The sequence below is a fragment of the Myxine glutinosa genome, chromosome 8 (assembly GCF_964187855.1).
Source record: "Myxine glutinosa chromosome 8, kmMyxGlut1.1, whole genome shotgun sequence".
Taxonomy (NCBI): Eukaryota; Metazoa; Chordata; class Myxini; order Myxiniformes; family Myxinidae; genus Myxine; species Myxine glutinosa.
The window spans coordinates 3,952,420-3,971,230 of NC_136268.1; the positions used below are offsets into that span (position 1 = coordinate 3,952,420).

The 18,811-nt window shown below is 55.1% G+C and overlaps 1 long non-coding RNA gene across 1 annotated transcript; it reads right to left on the bottom strand.

Moving 5' to 3' along the window:
* Window positions 1-4,054: 4,054 nt before the first annotated feature.
* On the bottom strand, window positions 4,055-18,367 carry LOC137432030 (uncharacterized). The gene is made up of 3 exons (XR_010985378.2): window positions 18,324-18,367; window positions 5,548-5,660; window positions 4,055-4,968 (listed from the first exon to the last, which is right to left on the bottom strand). It is a non-coding gene; the product is annotated as an uncharacterized LOC137432030 (long non-coding RNA).
* Between the last annotated feature and the right edge of the window lie 444 nt (window positions 18,368-18,811).

An 18,811-nucleotide genomic window follows, 5' to 3' on the forward strand; every position in this document is an offset into this window, starting at 1 on the left:
ACAATAGTTAAAAGTATCAATTGTTGCACTTCATGAAGATTATCAAAAAGGAAAAGACCACAGGTGAAAAGCAAAGCAAGAAAGAGAGGTATGGATGTACGGAGGAAGAATATTAATGCATCACCTGGAAGGGGACAAAGTTATCACAGGTGCCCGTTCTGGCAGAGAGTATTTTGCCATTTTTCTTGGTTAATGGATATCTTTGTTATGGAAAGATCCAGTAAACTTGAAATATAACTGTGTTGTGCACGTGAGCTTTTTATTGCTCAATTAGGCAATTCCAGTGAATCTCTGTCACCATTTTCCCCTTAGAGCTGTTTCCGCAAGACCATAAAAGCAATGCCATTGGAGGAGACATGCAAGTTTAGAGCGGATGAGCCATGACCTCTGTGCTAATAACATTTCGTTTGGACACAAAAAATTGTGCCTAAACGATGGTACAGACCTCACCTCTGGACTAGATCCTTCGAAAAGGTCTTCCAAATGGACGCACGCTCGCTTGGCTACCCGCTGCAGTTCCACCACATTTGTCTTTCGCCATTGGGACCACTCCACGATCTTTCCTCCCCATTCCTCCAGGGAAAGAAATCGCTGGAAAGAGTGAACGTGTGCTGCAAGAAGTTAGATTTAAATGTTAATGAAGTGCAGTTGAGTTATTGAGAAAGTCCACGGTGTGATATGGGTTTCGTTTAGGGCATTCACGACACGCAGAGCAGAGACATATGGACATCGCGTGTGGGATTAAGGAAGACAATTCCAGGAAAACTGACATGTTCTTTCCTTCTTCTTTAAAAGAGCAAGGCTCATGGAAGAGCAGAGGTTGAACTGACTGTTGGACAAAATTCAAGGGAATAAACAGACAGGAAAAGAGGAAAGGGAGGAGGAGAGGAAACACTGAAACTATCAACTAAGATGGTTGGGGTAGGAAAGGTTAATGGGGTAAATAAAGATCATGGGTCTGATTTGGTGATGTGCACTACCTTGTCTAACCCTAACGCGAAACTGGTTATTGAACACCACGGGATGTTTACTTCCATTAGGATTGCAGACAAATGAGCCAATCCTGGTCTCAGAATCCCTTACGTGGTACATCGAGCTCCATGGTGCGGAACATCTTGCTGAAAGAATAGTAATTTTAGACGCAGGTAACGCACGTTCTACCTGTTGTTTCCTGCACGTTTTTGTTCCAAGTTGAATCTGTTTTGTATTCAATTTGATGACGTGGTTATGGTGGGGGTTTTGGATGATGACAATAAATCCGCCTGATTCACTATTCGCGGTGATTCATGAGTCTAGGGACATAACAGGACCCCACTGGGATGAGCGCAGAGCTACATGACTCAGAGGCAAACGCCCAGCTACATCTTGCAGCTCATTTGTTGGATCTAATAAATCTAACACAATGAAAGTAACAAATGTTGTTTTCCATCATGCTGTTTTCCATAATGCTGTTTCAAAGTTTGGCTTGCATTTCTGGAGCAAAAGCTAATTCCGTTGGCATAACCATCAACTCAGCATTTACAAAGCAAAATGCTGATGAAACAAACAGAGACCCATCGATGGATCAAAATGGAGACGATGAAAGAAAAAAATGGATTGGCATTTTCAATTTGTGATCCCATTAAAGACTGAGCGTAAAAAGCAGCAGAGCTATGCATCCATTGTCAATCATCAAATCAGAAGAAAACTACATCTCTCGGTAGTGCGCGTACCTCCGCCAAGCTGAACAGTTTACGTTTTGTATCCCCCTGGTAGGTCGGATCTGGATTCTGACCTGAACCAAAATCGAATCGGCTTGTTCTTGTCACCTAACCAAATCATCCACAACTTTTTGAAATATGATATTTATCGTTTTTGGCCCGATCATCACTCAATGGTGAAGAATCACTTATAATTTTTTTAAGACTCTCCTATCCGGATTCGCATCTTCACCGAAATTGAATCGATTCATCCTTGTCACACACACAACCTGTTCACCAAGTTTCGTCCGAATCCGTCCACAACTTTTTGATTGCTCATTATAACCACTCACTGGCTCACTGATATTTAATGTTCGGTACCTTCCGGGTGACGTAGGAAGCTGAAATTTGGTGTGCCGACGGACATTGAAGCCGGTATACAGGGAAAAAATCACAGAACCGTCGAAAAGCTTCCGTAAATGTAAATCTATGTAAAAAAAAAAACCATGAACGCGTCCATAAAAAATAAATAAATCAAGGAGTAATAAAACCTCAAACGATATCGATCATTTGAAAAATGTAATTTCTGTAAACTGTGAAATAAAAAACTCAATTGATATCAAGCTGGAGGTTGATGATGCTTGTCTTTTATCATAAAGCTTCTATTTATTAATTACGTACGTACGAAGGACGGTTTGTTATTGTTTACAGTTTGTAAGCATGCCACACCAGTACAGCAGTACATACATATATACATACATTATACAGACTTAGCATTTAATATGGAATATTTTTTTGTGGGGGTGAACTTACTTTCCAAGATGACTTAGAACCAAAAGTTCATTGGAATTATGTTGAAATTATTCTAGATTTTGTTAATGTGACCTTTAAAAGAAACAAAAACAACATTTGACATTTCGAAGCAAATAAATGGATCCTTGAAAGTGATGTAAACTGATATCGAACTCAATTCACGGACAGTACTGTGTTAAACTTCTGTACGTTTTCCAGAAGTATCTCTTTATTTTGCACATTAGCCCAATTTTTTTTCAACAAAAACAAAAGCTAAATTATGACTGGGATTACGGACAGTAAAATTACAGTTCAGTACTCCGTATAACCCCCACGAGCATTCAGGAGAGCATATACACGTTGAGGCATGCTGTTCACGAGATTTGCCAAGGTTTGGACAGGAATCGCTTGCCATGCAGTGACAATAGTCTGCTGCAATTCACACACAGAGGTAGCCTGCTGGTCCACGTTGTCGATTTGATGTGTTAATTCTGCCCACAAGTTCTCTCTCGGATTCATATCCGGGGACATGGCAGGCCACTCCATATGCTCTACACCACGGTCAGCAAGAAAGTGTTGGATCATGCGAGCACGATGAGGCCGTGCATTGTCATCTTGGAAGACAAAGTTTCCTCGAAAGGCTGCACGAGAAAATGGAAGCAATGTTTCTTCCAGAATGACCCTGTACTTGAACTGGTTCAGGTTTCCATTCAGAACAACCAGGTCAGTTTTGCCCCATGCATGAAAAGCAGCCCAAATGGTCACCCCACCACCTCCAGCTTGGACTCTTGGCACTATACAATCTTCGTTGTGGGCTTCATGCACTTGTCTGCGCACTCGGACGCGGCCATCTTGACGATAGACCAGAAATCTAGACTCGTCACTGAAGGTCACGTGATTCCAGTGTCCTGGCTGCCATTGACGGTGCTCTCTGGCCCACTGCAATCGGCGCTGGCTGTGTTGTCTGTTCAGGCGTGGCTTTCTCAGGGGACGCCTGGCACGATAGCCTGCTTGAACCAGTCGTTGGTTGACTAGCCTTCTGGATACAGGCACATTTGTCAGTTGCTGCCACTCAGCCCTAAGCCGATTAGCTGACTTGGTACGGCCATTGCAGACTAACCGGTGCAGCTGGCGATCATCTCTCCTTGTGGTTCTGCGGGGACGTCCTGGCCTCGGTATTGGAGTAGGGACACCCCTCTGAGCATTTCGTTTCAGGATCTTTGTTCTGTTTCAGGAGTTTGCCAGAATTTCGTTTCAGGAGTAGGGACACCTGACCTTGAGTGATGCCATACTGCCGAGCAATAGCACGCTGTTTCATGCCAGAATTTCGTAAAGCCACCACTCCATGACAAACAGCATTGTCAAGTTGACGGACCATCTCCAGAGGAAGCGGCAATAACTTTTGTGGACGTGCAGCAGTTGTTTTCCACTAATACAGAACGCAACAACCCTTATATACCCGATTGTGAAGCCAATCGTCAAATGTACCTGTCCTTACATTTTGTCACGCCACCTGTGATATAATCCTGTTATTGACTTCTTGCTGCGAAAAACAATCAGTGACATGGTTCTTTCAACAAAGACATCACCGAAGGGTAAAAGAAACTCACCAGATTGATATACTGAATTCAGAAAGTAAACCTAAGTCAAGAAAAAAAAAAAATGCCATATTAAATGCCAAGTCTGTATATATATTTTGTACAGGGTGTTTCAAAAAGAGTGATACAACTTTAAACGTTTATTTAAAAAGAAACAGAAACCTCAGGAACGTGAACCAAACATTTCTTGAAAGCTTATGACGTGGTATTTTCTATCACTGATTGCTATTTCAGTAAAGTCACTGATAGAGTTAGTGAGAGCCCAAGGTCTGAAATTGGCATTTACGCAAAATCCTTGTAATTGACGGTCTCCATGTGTACCCTTCAGACTGGCATTGATCCTGACTTCAAAGTTCTGTCCAACTTTCCTGTAGGTCTCATGTGGCACTACCTGGAGGTACTCTGACACCTCCTGCTTCAGAACATCCAGTGTGTGAGGGCGGTTGACGTAGACAGAGCGGTTTCTGAAGAGATGCGGCAGGAAAGTGATGGTGTCATCAGCTATATGTGGGGGTGCACCATCCTGCATAAACCAAGTTATGCTCAGCTGGTTTGGGGTGACCTTTTGGGCTAGATCATGATGGAACTTCTGGAGCACGGCCCGGTAGCGCTCACCGTTGATCGTCACCGTCCTGCAGTTGTCATTCTCAAACCAGTAAGGCCCCAGCATTCCCCGTCTGGCATTGAAGGTGCAGAAGCATGTGACCTTAGGCCCTTTCGGGGACCTCTCAGTGATCTCCTCAGGTGGTTCTGCCACCCAGAAAATGTTGTTGTCGTCGTTGATTTAGTCTCATACCACAGAGCCACCACTTTTGTCTTCTGCTCCACTGTCAATGGCATAGTTGAGCTATGGAGCTAGAAATCACAGGCAACAAACACCACGATAACACCACCAAACCCTGAAAAGGAAAGCGGTAAGGATAAAAAAACAAAGAAATGGCAGGAAGTCAAAGTTCCATCAATCTTTTTGAAACACCCTGGATATACATATAGTTGTGTTTTTTTTTTTTGTTCGTTTTGTTCTTTGTGCGTGGTAGAAAAGGTAGATGGAGACGGATAAACAAGGGATGCAGGTGACGATGTGGGTTAAGGGAGAATACAATGGGTGGACGCTGGACAAGATGGATAAACAAGCAAGGGAGTGGTAGGGGTGGTTTAATGAGGGTAGAATAGATCATGGGTTTGGATGGTGGATGACCTGAGATGGTGGTGAACAGCTGTCTTGAAGATCTGGAGAGAAGAATGAGATTGATGAGTGTGTGGAAGGCGGCAGAACAGGTGGGAGAAAAAGAGGAATAAATGAGTGGAGGTGAGCAGTGGTTCTGGATTAATGGGTTGGAGTTTGAGTGAACAACCAGTTTCACTTGGAGGTGGTGCTGGTGGACCGCGCGAGTCCTACAGATACATGACGGGGAAAAGCACAGAGAGGGCAGAGGGTGCAAGACCAGAAATGACACGGAGACAGAGATATCACCGACCTGTCCTCGATGGGAAAGTGATCGGCCCATAGATCCAGCTTCGTCGCGAGTGATTCCAATAATCCTGAAGGCCTTGGTTTCCACGGCATCAATATGTGAGGCAGGAACCAGCCCTGAGGGGAGAGCGGTACTCCATGAAGCTGCGGATGAAGGCCTCATTGCTGGTGATGAAATGAAATATTATGAATATTATTATTATTGCACCACAAAAGTAAAGTTAAACAATCTCAGTATTTCACTGTCTTACAGAAGTTTGCAGTGAGCCAGTCGTTAGGGTGCTGATTGGTCGATTCCTGAAAAGCCTCATTCACCGAGGGTCCCCCACTGTTCCCCCTACCCTTCCATTCATAAATGGGTTAGAAATCTGCATAAGCATTAAAACCTTCCTTATCATTACCACAGAGGATGCAATTAACTGTAAGAGACCACCTTTCGAGGCCATTTTTCCCCACGGAGCGGGGGTTGGGCACCTTTGTCCCCTTTTTGAAGCAAAGTTTTATGGCCGGATGCCCTTCCTGCCGCCAACCCTGTTAGTCGCCTCTTGCGACACACAGGGAATTACCAGTGAACTGGTACTCAATTTGCCGACCTCAGAAGGATGACAAGCTGAGTCAACCCCACTGTTGTTAATTCAGCGATCGACCGGGAATCAAACCCAGGATCCTAGGATCCCAAGCCGGCGCCCTAACCGCTAAGCCAACACCAGGCTTATGCAATGAACTGTAAATTAGCAATAACTAGAACTGCCACTTTAAAACTGCTGGCAGCGATGACCGGTTTACTCGCACCCACTTTTGAGACAACCCCACTTTTGATACAACCCCACTTTTGATACAACCCCACTTTCATTGGACATGCTTTGACACAACCCCCTTGGATACAACCCCGACACACACACACACACACACACACACACACACACACACACACACACACACACACACACACACACACACACACACACACACACACACACACACACACACACACACATATATCCACCCGCTCCCCCCCCCCCCCCCACACCCACACACACATCCACACACTTAGCAATAATTGTGAAATCTATTAAAACCTTCCTTATCTGCACAACAATTATCCAACCAAAGCGGAGCAAGTCTGGCTAAATAAAATGTATTATTCCATGGGTCTTCAATATCTGTTAACTCACTTTTGAGCCGTCTCACCTGGGTTCGAATCTCGACCCAGCTATAAACCGTCACCCAGGTGCTTCACGCATTACTGTGTGCACTGTCCTACGGAAGACTATCAAGGAGGACAATTCATCCGGCAGCATTGGTCGTGCCGGCAGAGAACTCCTCCAACTTAGACGTTAAATAGAGAACACGGGGAGCCTCATGAAGAGCAGGAGAATTATTGTGGGCACCCAGGGGCGTCTAGAGCAAGCACAGGCCCTGGGGCAAACAACCTCACAAACCCCATGTCCCCACCATTTCTCTCTCTCTCTCTCTTTTGTAACTTTTCAATAATAACTTTTAAAAAATAACAATGATTTTAAAAGTCACAAGTAAAGCAAAATCACAGTCGGAGCCTTTTTAGATCACAGTTTAAATGTCGAAAAGTAAATAAATAAAGTAGCTGACAGTATCAACAAATCTATTATATAATTTAAAGTTCACATCTGGCCGCTTTCGGTGCTGCTTTTGCTTTTCTATCCTGGGTTTGAATTTTATCCCATCTATAAACTGTCATCCCGGTGTTTTACAGACCGATTCATCAATGTGGGTGTCGTCCATCGGATGGACGTTAAAAACAGGGCGTCCCATCACCGACATGCCTTGGTGAATGTTAACCATTCCATGGTGTTGAAGGAGCTGGGGCTCCCACGTCGATCGGAAGAATGGACGCGACAAAAAGCTGGAATTCGTCCGAGTTGCTTTATTCAAACAAAACACTCAGGTACTCTGAAAAGCCCGTTTATCGGGCAGCAATATATATTATATATACACACATTATCCCGGAGCGTTTGCCCAGGAAAGGCGAGAGGGGGCGTGGCCGAGCGTCCTGGCTGCGGCCTGGCAAGTTGAGGGCGAGCCTGCCCAGGCGTCCTGGACGAGCCCGGCATGGTGATCGCTCCGCGTCCTTGATAGGTGCAAGGCGATTGTGAAAACCCAGCGGTAGCCGCTACACACGTCCCCCCAGAATCGACTTGCACCGGCAGGGTCAATTTGAGGGGGGTCCTGATGACCCGGCCGAAGCGACCCCTGGCGGGTCGTGGGGGGGGGGGGGTCCGGTGTGGTGGTGGGCGGTCGAGTGGGGGGCACCGTGGACGGGGGGCGCCCTAGCCGCGGCGGAAGGGCCACCCATGGTGGTTGGTCGACGTCCACGTGCGCCGGCTTGAGGCGGTCCACCACAATCCGGTCCGACCTGCCGCCGATGTCGATGACGAACGACTTGTCGTCCCGTCGCAGGACCCGGAAGGGCCCGTCGTACGGCGGCCGGAGTGGCCCCCGATGTGCGTCGTGACGCACAAAAACATACTCCGCTGTGCGAAGTGCTGGGGGGACGTAGGACTGGGGGTCACCGTGGTGGGATGTTGGCACGGGGGCAAACCGTCGGGTGGCCTCCTGGAGGTCCGAGCGCTGGTGAGCTGCGGACCAGAGACTGGTAGCGTCGGGCACGAATTCGCCCGGGACGCGTAGCGCCTGGCCGTAGACAAGCTCGGCGGTGGATGCCTGGAGGTCCTCCTTGGGGGGCCGTGCGGAGGCCCAAAAGGACCCACGGCAGCCGGTCGGCCCAACCACCGTCTTGAAGGCCGGCCATGAGCGCGACCTTCATGGAGCGGTGGAATCGCTCGCACAACCCGTTTGCTTGGGGGTGGTAGGCCGTAGTACGGTGGAGCTTGACCCCCAGGTTGCGGGCGACCGCGCCCCACAGCTCAGAGGTGAACTGTGGTCCGCGGTCTGATGAGATGTCCGCCGGTGCGCTGAAGCAGGCGACCCAGGTGGCGATGAAAGCCTGCGCCACGTCGGCGGTGGTGGTGGAAACGAGGGGAACGGCCTCCGGCCACCTGGTGGTCCTGTCCACCATGGTGAGCAGGTGTGTGAACCCCCGTGATGGGGGGAGGGGGCCCACCAGATCCACGTTGACGTGGTCGAAATGTGGTTCGGGCACGGTGAAAGGTGCCAGCGGGGCCTGGGTGTGTCGGTGGACCTTGGCCCGTTGGCAGGCTGTGCAGGTGCTGGTCCAATCGCGGACGTCCCGACGAAGGCCGTGCCAGACGAATCGCGCCGACACCAGCTTCTGGGAAGCTTTCCGGCCCGGGTGGGAAAGGCCGTGGAGGGAGGCGAAGATGCGGCGTTGCCAGGTGACGGGCACGATGGGGCGAGGCTGGCCTTGGGAGATGTCGCAGAGCAGGACAGTGTCCGCAAAGGGGATGTCGGCCAGGCGGAGGCCCGTGTCCGCCGCCCGGAGGGCTTGCACCGTGGTGTCGGTGGTTTGGTCCGCCGCCATAAGCGTGAAGTCCACGCCCAGGTGGACCGCGTTCGCGCTGGCCCGGGAAAGACAGTCGGCCACGGCGTTGTTTTTGCCGGCGACGTGCCGGATGTCCGTGGTAAACTCCGACACGGCGGAGAGGTGGCGCTGTTGGCGGGCCGACCACGGCTCCGTGACCTTGGCCATTGCGTAAACCAACGGCTTGTGGTCGACGAACGCCGTGAAAGGTCGGCCCTCCAGGAGGTGGCGGAAATGGCGGACGGCCAGGTGTAGACCGAGGAGCTCACGGTCAAACGTGCTGTATTTGAGCTCGTTCGGCCAGAGCTGCCGGCTGAAAAAAGCGAGTGGCTGCCAAACCCCGTTCACCCATTGCTCATGTATGGCGCCCACCGCGTAGTCGGAGGCATCCGTGGTGATGGCGATGGGAGCGTTGAGCACCGGGTGAGCGAGCAGTGTTGCGTCGGCGAGGGCCCGCTTTGAGCTTTGGAAGGCCGCGTCCATTGCTGCGGACCAGGCGATGTCGTGCTTGGCCGGCTTGCCCCGGAGGGCTTCGTAGAGGGGCCGCATGAGTTGAGCAGCGCGGGGCACGAAGCGGTGATAAAAATTCACCATTCCCAGGAATTCCTGCAGGGCCTTTATGGTGTGGGGACGCGGGAACGTGGTGATGGCCTCGACCTTGGTTGGCAGCGGCACGGCCCCATTCTTGGTGATGTGGTGGCCCAAAAAATCAACGGCCGTCGTGCCGAAGTGGCATTTGGCCGGGTTGACGATGAGGCCATGCTCGCTGAGGCGCCCGAACTGTGTTCGGAGGTGGAGGAGGTGCTCGGCCCGGGACGTGCTGGCGACGAGGATGTCGTCCAGGTAAACGAAAAGGAACGGCAGGTCACGCAGCACGCCGTCCATCAAGTGCTGGAACGCCTGAGCCACGTGCTTGAGACCAAACGGCATCCGTAAGAATTCGAATAAGCCGAACGGCGTGATGACTGCCGTTTTAGGGACGTCGGCCGCCCTGACAGGTACCTGGTGATATCCCCGTATGAGATCAATTTTCGAAAAAATGACCCGTCCCGCCAGATGGGCGGAGAAGTCTTGGATGTGCGGGATCGGATACTTGTCGGGGGTGGTAGCGTCGTTAAGGCGGCGGTAGTCGCCACATGGGCGCCAGCCGCCCCCTGGCTTTGGGACGATGTGTAGTGGCGAAGCCCACGCGCTATCGGAGCGCCGCACGATGCCGAGGTGTTCTAAAGCGTCGAACTCGGCTTTGGCCACGGCGAGCTTGGCTGGGTCGAGGCCGCGGGCTCTGGCGTAGACCGGCGGGCCCGTGGTTGGTATGTGGTGCTCGATCCCATGCCGTACTGCGACGGCCGAAAACGTCGGCCGCGTGAGGGCCGGGAACTCCGTGAGCAGGCGAGCAAACTCGTTCGCCGCCGGGAGGGCGCATGCCAGCTTGGTCGGCGTGGAGCTGCTCAATGTGCATACCAGGGAGCTGAAGGTTTCGGCGTTGATTAAACGACGCCGTTGGACGTCCACCAGCAGTCCGTGTGCGCAGAGGAAGTCGGCGCCAGGCAGAGCCATGGGCACGTTTGCGGTTACAAACGTCCAAGCAAAGCGTTGGCCGCCGAAGCAGAGGGTGACGTTGCGCGGGCCGAAGGTGCGGATGGCTGATCCGTTGGCCGCAACCAAGGAGGGGCCGCAAACCGCGGACTGCCTGTCCTGGTCAGAGGCGGGTATGACGCTCAGTTGGGTGCCGGTGTCGCACAGGAAGCGCCGTCCGGACGCTTTATCCGTGATGAACAGTAAGTTGCCCATGTGGCCGGCGCTCATGGCTGGTAATGAACGCCGGCCCGGCCATTTCCCGGCCTGCCGAAGGTGCACGGGGGTCGGCATGTCCGGGCCTTCTGTCCGAAGCTGGCATGATAGCAACACCATGCTTGGTCAGGTGGAGGCCCCGGTCGTCGTGCTGGAGGTGGTCGGCTCGGTGTAGCGGCCGCCAATTGCGTCGGCAGTTCGGTCGTCGACCGTGCCGGGTGCTCGGGCGCCATGGGTGTTGCGTCGGACGGCGGTGGGCCCCAGGTCGCTGCTGTGATGCGCTGGCCTGCGGCGGAGATCTTGTCGGCTTCCCTGGCAATGGCACGGGGATCCGTGATTGTCGTGCTTGCCAGGGCGAGGCGTACCGGGCTAGGCAGCTGACGGAGGAACAGCTCCCGGAACAGGAATGCCAGAGAGTGCTCGCCGAGCAGCGAAAGCATGTAGTCCATTCGCTCGGAAGGGCGCGTGTCGCCGAGCTCGGGCAGGTCGAGCAGGCGCCGTGCGCGTTCCGCCGATGGGAGGGCGAAAGCATCGAGGAGAAGCTTTTTAATCGCGCCGTATTTGTCGGCGGCTGGCGGGCTCTCGAGGAGGCTCAGGGCGTGGGCCGCGGTGGCTGAACCGAGCGCTGCTACCACATGGTGGAAGCGGGTGCCGTCGGCCGTGATGCCTCGCAGGGCGAACAGGGAGTCCGCCTGTGCGAACCAAACCGCCGCGTGAGCCTCCCAGAAGGTAGGCAGTTTAAGGGCCACTGCCGTGTCCATGTCGGTAGGTCACCAATGAAGGAGCTCGGGCTCCCACGTCGATCGGAAGAATGGACGCGACAAAAAGCTGGAATTCGTCCGAGTTGCTTTATTCAAACAAAACACTCAGGTACTCTGAAAAGCCCGTTTATCGGGCAGCAATATATATTATATATACACACATTATCCCGGAGCGTTTGCCCAGGAAAGGCGAGAGGGGGCGTGGCCTAGCGTCCTGGCTGCGGCCTGGCAAGTTGAGGGCGAGCCTGCCCGGGCGTCCTGTACGAGCCCGGCATGGTGATCGCTCCGCGTCCTTGATAGGTGCAAGGCGATTGTGAAAACCCAGCGGTAGCCGCTACAGTGTGACTCACAAAAAGTAAGCGAGTTATCGCAGGTACCGCATGTCCTGGGCAAATTACAAATTCCTGCCCTAACCTTAGTCGAATCTCACTCCTGACCAGCCGGTTCGTGAATGACTTGAGCCAAACTCCTCCCGGCCACCCCCGCAAGAAGCCAATAATATGGGACTCCAACCAAAACATAGCGTGATCTTTCACCGTCCATGACTCTTCAATCATGCAATGATGTGGAAGTGAGGACGAGCGAACGAGGGGTTTCATTGTACTCAAAAAAAAAAATAATAATAATAAAATATATATATACGGTGGAAGCTCGGGTCCCTGAATGGACCCCGGGGAGGCAACTCCCCATGACCCTCCTCTCATCGGCTCTGCAGGCACCCTGGCCGACTTACAAATCCCTATACCCCTCTCCCAAGTTTTCCCCCCCTTCTGCCCGCCCCCCAAAATAAATCTTCAGTGTGTAGCGGTTACCGCTGGATGTACATAATCGCCTTGCACCGGCCAGAACACGGCCAGACGCGCCTCTCCCGGGCATGCCCGGACTCACTGTTCCCGGGCACGCCCGAACCTCCCGGGCATGCCCGGTCTCGTCTTTCCCGGGCATGCCCGCTCTCGCCCTTCCAGGGCTCGCCCAGAGCGTCCGGGCATGCCCGCTATCGCCTTTCCAGGGCTCGCCCAGAGTGTCCGGGCATGCCCGCTATCGCCTTCCAGGGCTCGCCCAGAGCGTCCGGGCATGCCCGCTATCGCCTTTTCAGGGCTCGCCCAGAGCGTCCGGGCATGCCCGCTATCGCCTTTCAAGTGTTCGCCCAGAGCGCCCGGACACGCCCAGCCTCGACTTGCCAGGCCGCAGCCAAACACGCCCGGGCAGGTCCAGACTCGCCTTTCCAAGGCTCGCCCTTGACACCCGGGCATGCCCGGTATAGCTTTTGCCGGGCAAACTTCCCGACATAAATGTGTATACATATTGTTGCCCGATAAACGGGCTTGTCAGAATACCTGAGCTGTTTTGTTTCAATAAAGCAACTCGGACGAATTCCGTCTTTGGTCGCGTCAATTCTTTCGACTCGCGTTGGAGCGCAGTTCCTTCATTGGTGACCTACCGACATGGATACGGCAGTGACGCTTAAACTGCCTACCTTCTGGGAGGCTCACGTGGCTGTTTGGTTCGCCCAGGCGGACTCCCAGTTCGCCCTGCGAGGCATCACCGCGGACGACACCCGCTTCCACCATGTTGTGGCGGCGCTCGGTCCCGCCACCGCGGCCCGCGCCTTGAGCCTCCTCCAGCACCCGCCGGCTGCTGACAAATACGACGCGCTGAAGACGCTCCTCCTCGGCGCTTTCGCCCTCTCACCGGCAGCACGCGCACGGCGCCTGCTTGACCTGCCCGAGCTCGGCGACACGCGCCCGTCCGAGCGCATGGACTATATGCTCTCGTTGCTCGGCGAGCACTCTCCGGCATTCCTGTTCCGGGAGCTGTTCCTCCGTCAGCTGCCTAACCCGGTACGCCTCGCCCTGGCTGGCACGTTGATCACGGATTGCCGCGCCCTCGCCAGGGAAGCCGATAAGATCTCCTCGGCGGGCCAGCACATCGGCGCGGTTACCTGGAGCCCGCCGCCGTCCGAGGCGACGCCCACGACGCCCGAGTGCCCTGCGCGGTTGGAGGCCGAACTGCCGGTGCAACTGGCGGCCGCCACGCCGCACCGCCCGCTTCCGACACGACGGCCGGGGCCTCCACCTGACCGGGCGTGGTGTTATTACCACGCCAGGTTCGGACACAAGGCTCGGACGTGCCGGCCCCCGTGCACTTTCGGCAGGTCGGGAAACGGCCGGGCCGGCGTTCATTCCCAGCCATGAGCGCCGGCCACTCGGGCAACTTGCTGTTTATTCGGGACAAAGCGTCTGGACGGCGTTTCCTGTGCGACACCGGCGCCCAACTGAGCGTCATACCTGCCTCCGAGCAGGACAGGCTGGACGCAGTTTGCGGCCCCTCTTTGGTCGCTGCTAATGGCTCGGCCATACGCACTTTCGGCCCACGCGTCGTCACCCTCTGCTTCGGCAGCCAGCGCTTTCAATGGACTTTTGTTACCGCCAGCGTCCCCGTGGCTTTGCTGGGCGCCGACTTCCTCTGCGCGCACGGGCTGCTGGTCGACGTCAAACGACGTCGCCTTGTCCACGCCGAGACCTTCAGCTCCCTGGCATGCACAATGAGCAGCTCCGCGCCGACCGAACTGGCGTGCGCCCTCCCGGCAACGAACGAGTTCGCTCGCCTGCTCGTGGAATTCCCGGCCCTCACGCGGCCGACGTTTTCGGCCGTCGCGGTGCGGCACGGGATCGAGCACCACATACCCACTACGGGCCCGCCGGTCTACGCCAGGGCCCGCCGCCTCGACCCAGCCAAGCTCGCCGTGGCAAAGGCCGAATTCGACGCGTTGGAGCACCTCGGCATCGTGCGGCGCTCCGATAGCGCGTGGGCCTCGCCACTGCACATCGTGCCAAAGCCGGGGGGTGGATGGCGCCCGTGTGGCGACTACCGCCGTCTCAATGACGCTACCACCCCCGACAGGTACCCGATCCCGCATATTCAGGACTTTTCCGCCCGTTTGGCGGGACGGGTCATCTTTTCGAAAATTGACCTGATACGGGGCTACCACCAGGTACCTGTCCGGGTGGCCGACATCCCGAAGACGGCCGTCATCACGCCGTTCGGCCTGTTCGAATTTTTGCGGATGCCGTTTGGCCTCAAGAACGCGGCCCAGGCGTTCCAGCACTTGATGGACGGCGTGCTGCGCGACCTGCCGTTTCTTTTCGTCTATCTGGACGACATCCTCGTCGCCAGCACGTCCCGCGCCGAGCACCTCCTCCACCTCCGAACACTGTTCGGTCGCCTCAGCGAGCACGGCTTAATTGTCAACCCGGTCAAATGCCACTTCGGCGCGACGACCGTTGACTTTTTGGGCCACCGCATCACCAAGACCGGGGCCGTGCCGCTGCCGACCAAGGTCGAGGCCACCACCACGTTCCCGCGTCCCCGTTCCATCAAGGCCCTCCAAGAGTTCCTCGGCATGGTGAATTTTTATCACCGATTCGTGCCCCGCGCTGCTCAGCTCATGCGGCCCCTTTACGAGGCCCTCCGGGGCAAGCCGGCCAAGCATGACATTGTTTGGTCCGCGGCCATGGACGCGGCCTTCGCCAGTGCCAAACGGGCCCTCGCCGACGCAACGCTGCTGGCTCACCCGGTGCTCAACGCGCCCATCGCCCTCACTACGGACACCTCCAACTACGCGGTGGGCGCCGTCCATGAGCAATGGGTGGACGGGGTTTGGCAGCCACTCGCTTTTTTCAGCCGGCAACTCCGGCCGAACGAGTTAAACTACAGCACGTTCGACCGCGAGCTGCTCGGGCTATTCCTGGCCGTTCGACATTTCCGACACCTCCTGGAGGGCCGCCCGTTCACGGCTTTCGTCGACCACAAGCCGTTGGTCTACGCAATGGCTAAGGTCACGGAGCCGTGGTCGGCCCGCCAGCAGCGCCACCTCTCCGCCGTGTCGGAGTTCACCACGGACATCCAGCACGTCGCCGGCAAAGACAACGCCGTGGCCGACTGCCTTTCGTGGGCCAGCGCGAACGCGGTCCACCTCGGCGTGGACTTCACGCTCATGGCGGCCGACCAGACCACCGACGCCTCGGTGCAGGCACTCCGCGTGGCGGACACGGGCCTCCGCCTGGCCGACATCCCCTTCGCGGGCACCGTCCTGCTCTGCGACGTCTCCCAGGGCCAGCCTCGCCCCATCGTGCCCGTTTCCTGGCAGCGCCGCATCTTCGCCTCCATCCACGGCCTTTCTCACCCGGGCCGGAAAGCTTCTCAGAAGCTGGTGTCGGCGCGTTTCGTCTGGCACGGCCTTCGACGAAACATCCGCGACTGGGCCAACGCCTGCACGGCCTGCCAGCGAGCCAAGGTCCACCGCCACACCCAGGCCCCGCTGGCACCTTTCGCCGTGCCTGAACGGCATTTCGACCACGTCCACGTGGACCTGGTGGGTCCCCTGCCCCCCTCGCGGGGGTTCACCCACCTGCTCACCATGGTGGACAGGACCACCAGGTGGCCGGAGGCCGTGCCCCTCACCTCCACCACCACCGCCGACGTGGCGCAGGCGTTCATCGCCACCTGGGTCGCGCGCTTCGGCGCACCAGCGGACATCTCGTCCGACCGCGGCCCACAGTTCACGTCTGAGCTTTGGGGCGCGGTCGCCCGTTCGTTGGGGGTCACGCTGCACCGCACCACGGCCTACCACCCCCAAGCCAATGGGTTGTGCGAGCGGTTTCACTGCTCCATGAAGGCCGCACTCATGGCCGGCCTTCAGGACGACGGTTGGGCCGACCGGCTGCCATGGGTCCTTTTGGGCCTTCGCATGGCCCCCAAGGAAGACCTCCAGGCGTCCGCCGCCGAGCTCGTCTACGGCCAGCCACTCCGCGTCCCGGGCGAATTCGTGCCTGACGCTACCAGTCCCTGGTCCGCCGCTCGCCAGCGCTCGGACCTCCAGGAGGCCGCCCGACGATTTGCCCCCGTGCCGACGTCCCGCCACGGTGGCCCCCAGTCCTACGTCCCCCCGGCGCTTCGCACAGCGGAGTACGTCTTTGTGCGTCATGACGCGCACCGGGGGCCACTCCGGCCGCCGTACGACGGGCCCTTCCGGGTCCTGCGACGGGGCGACAAGTCTTTCATCGTCGACTTCGGCGGCCGGCCGGACCGGATTTCTGTGGACCGCCTCAAACCGGCGCACATGGACGTCGACCGACCACCACGGTTGGCCCTTCCTCCGCGGCGAGGCCGCCCCCCGTCCACAGTTCCCCCCGCTCGACCACCCACCACCACGTCAGACCCCTCCCCACGACCCTCCAGGGGTCGCTTCGGCCGGGTCATCCGGACCCCCCTTAAATTGACCCTGCCGGTGCAGGTCGATTCTGGAGGGGCGTGTGTAGCGGTTACCGCTGGATGTACATAATCGCCTTGCACCGGCCAGAACACGGCCAGACGCGCCTCTCCCGGGCATGCCCGGACTCACTGTTCCCGGGCACGCCCGAACCTCCCGGGCACGCCCGGTCTCGTCTTTCCCGGGCATGCCCGCTCTCGCCCTTCCAGGGCTCGCCCAGAGCGTCCGGGCATGCCCGCTATCGCCTTTCCAGGGCTCGCCCAGAGCGTCCGGGCATGCCCGCTATCGCCTTTCCAGGGCTCGCCCAGAGCGTCCGGGCATGCCCGCTATCGCCTTTTCAGGGCTCGCCCAGAGCGTCCGGGCATGCCCGCTATCGCCTTTCAAGTGTTCGCCCAGAGCGCCCGGGCACGCCCAGCCTCGACTTGCCAGGCCGCAGCCAAACACGCCCGGGCAGGTCCAGACTCGCCTTTCCAAGGCTCGCCCTTGACACCCGGGCATGCCCGGTATAGCTTTTGCCGGGCAAACTTCCCGACATAAATGTGTATATATATTGCTGCCCGATAAACGAGCTTGTCAGAATACCTGAGCTGTTTTGTTTCAATAAAGCAACTCGGACGAATTCCGTCTTTGGTCGCGTCAATTCTTTCGACTCGCGTTGGAGCTCAGTTCCTTCAAGTGGAACGTTAGGCCTGGCCAGCCGGTTCGTGAAAGACTTGGCCAAAAAAGTGTTCCCTGGCCGACCTGACAAGAAGATAGGGATAACGGGGGCCATTAAAGAAGTGGTAGTATTGTGTGTCGATGTGTATATGCTATATATATATATATATATATATATATATAGACAGGTGTGTGCCTTTCCAAATCATGTCCAATCAATTGAATTTACCACAGGTGGACTCCAATCAAGGTGTAGAAACATCTCAAAGATGATCAAGAGAAATGGGAGGCACCTGAGCTAAATTTCAAGTGTCAGAGCAAAGGGTATGAATACTTATGTAAATGTGATATTTCAGTTGTTTTTTTAAAATAAATTAGCAAAACTTTCTAAAATCCTGTTTTCTCTTTGTCCTTATGGGGTATTGAGTGTAGATTGATGAGGGAAAAATGAATTTAAACGATTTCAGCATAAAGCTGCAACATAACAAAATGTGAAAAAAGTGAAGGGGTCTGAATACTTTCTGAATGCACTGTTTATACAAAATCTCACACACACACACACACACACACACACACACACACACACACACACACACACACACACACACACACACACACACACACACACACACACACACACACACACACGAAGCGAGTGCAACAAGGGCAATTCAAGAGCAATTCCCAACAGGTTTCCTTGAGGTCAAAACCTCCTCCACAGCACAAAACCCTGAGGCTGTTAACCTTCGTCACGACCCCATTGCAGAAATGATAGAAGCAGCAAAAGGAAAAGGCAAAGATGACTTTAGAAGAAGTTTTACCTTTACTTTGGCTCGACTCTCAAACCAGAGGGATTTGGGACTTTGACCTGGGACTTTGCTCACGAAGCACACACAATCCACCTGTCATGAATACATCCCAACAAAACAAGGTGAAAAGGTCGTATTTCACCGAATACCTGTGCTGTTCATCAGCCCAGCACACACGGGTATCCGGTATACCTGGGGACGTTACAGGCCAATCACCTCCCTCGTCTGTTTTTCTACCTGTATAGTATTACTCTGCACGTGATGCTTACCTGTATCTATTTTTTCTCTGTGTCGTATTACTCTGCACGTGACGCTTACCTGTACCCTTTTTCCCTGTATCGACTGCACCTGCCGCCATTGTGCACCGTGATTTCCTTTCTCAGCACAAGGTTGAATCCCAAGTCCAAATGGAATCCAAATCTTCGTGTAATGAATGAATCCAATTTTTATGACTCGTTCTGGGGGAAGAGGGTCGGAGCAAGCATCAGGGAACAAAGGAA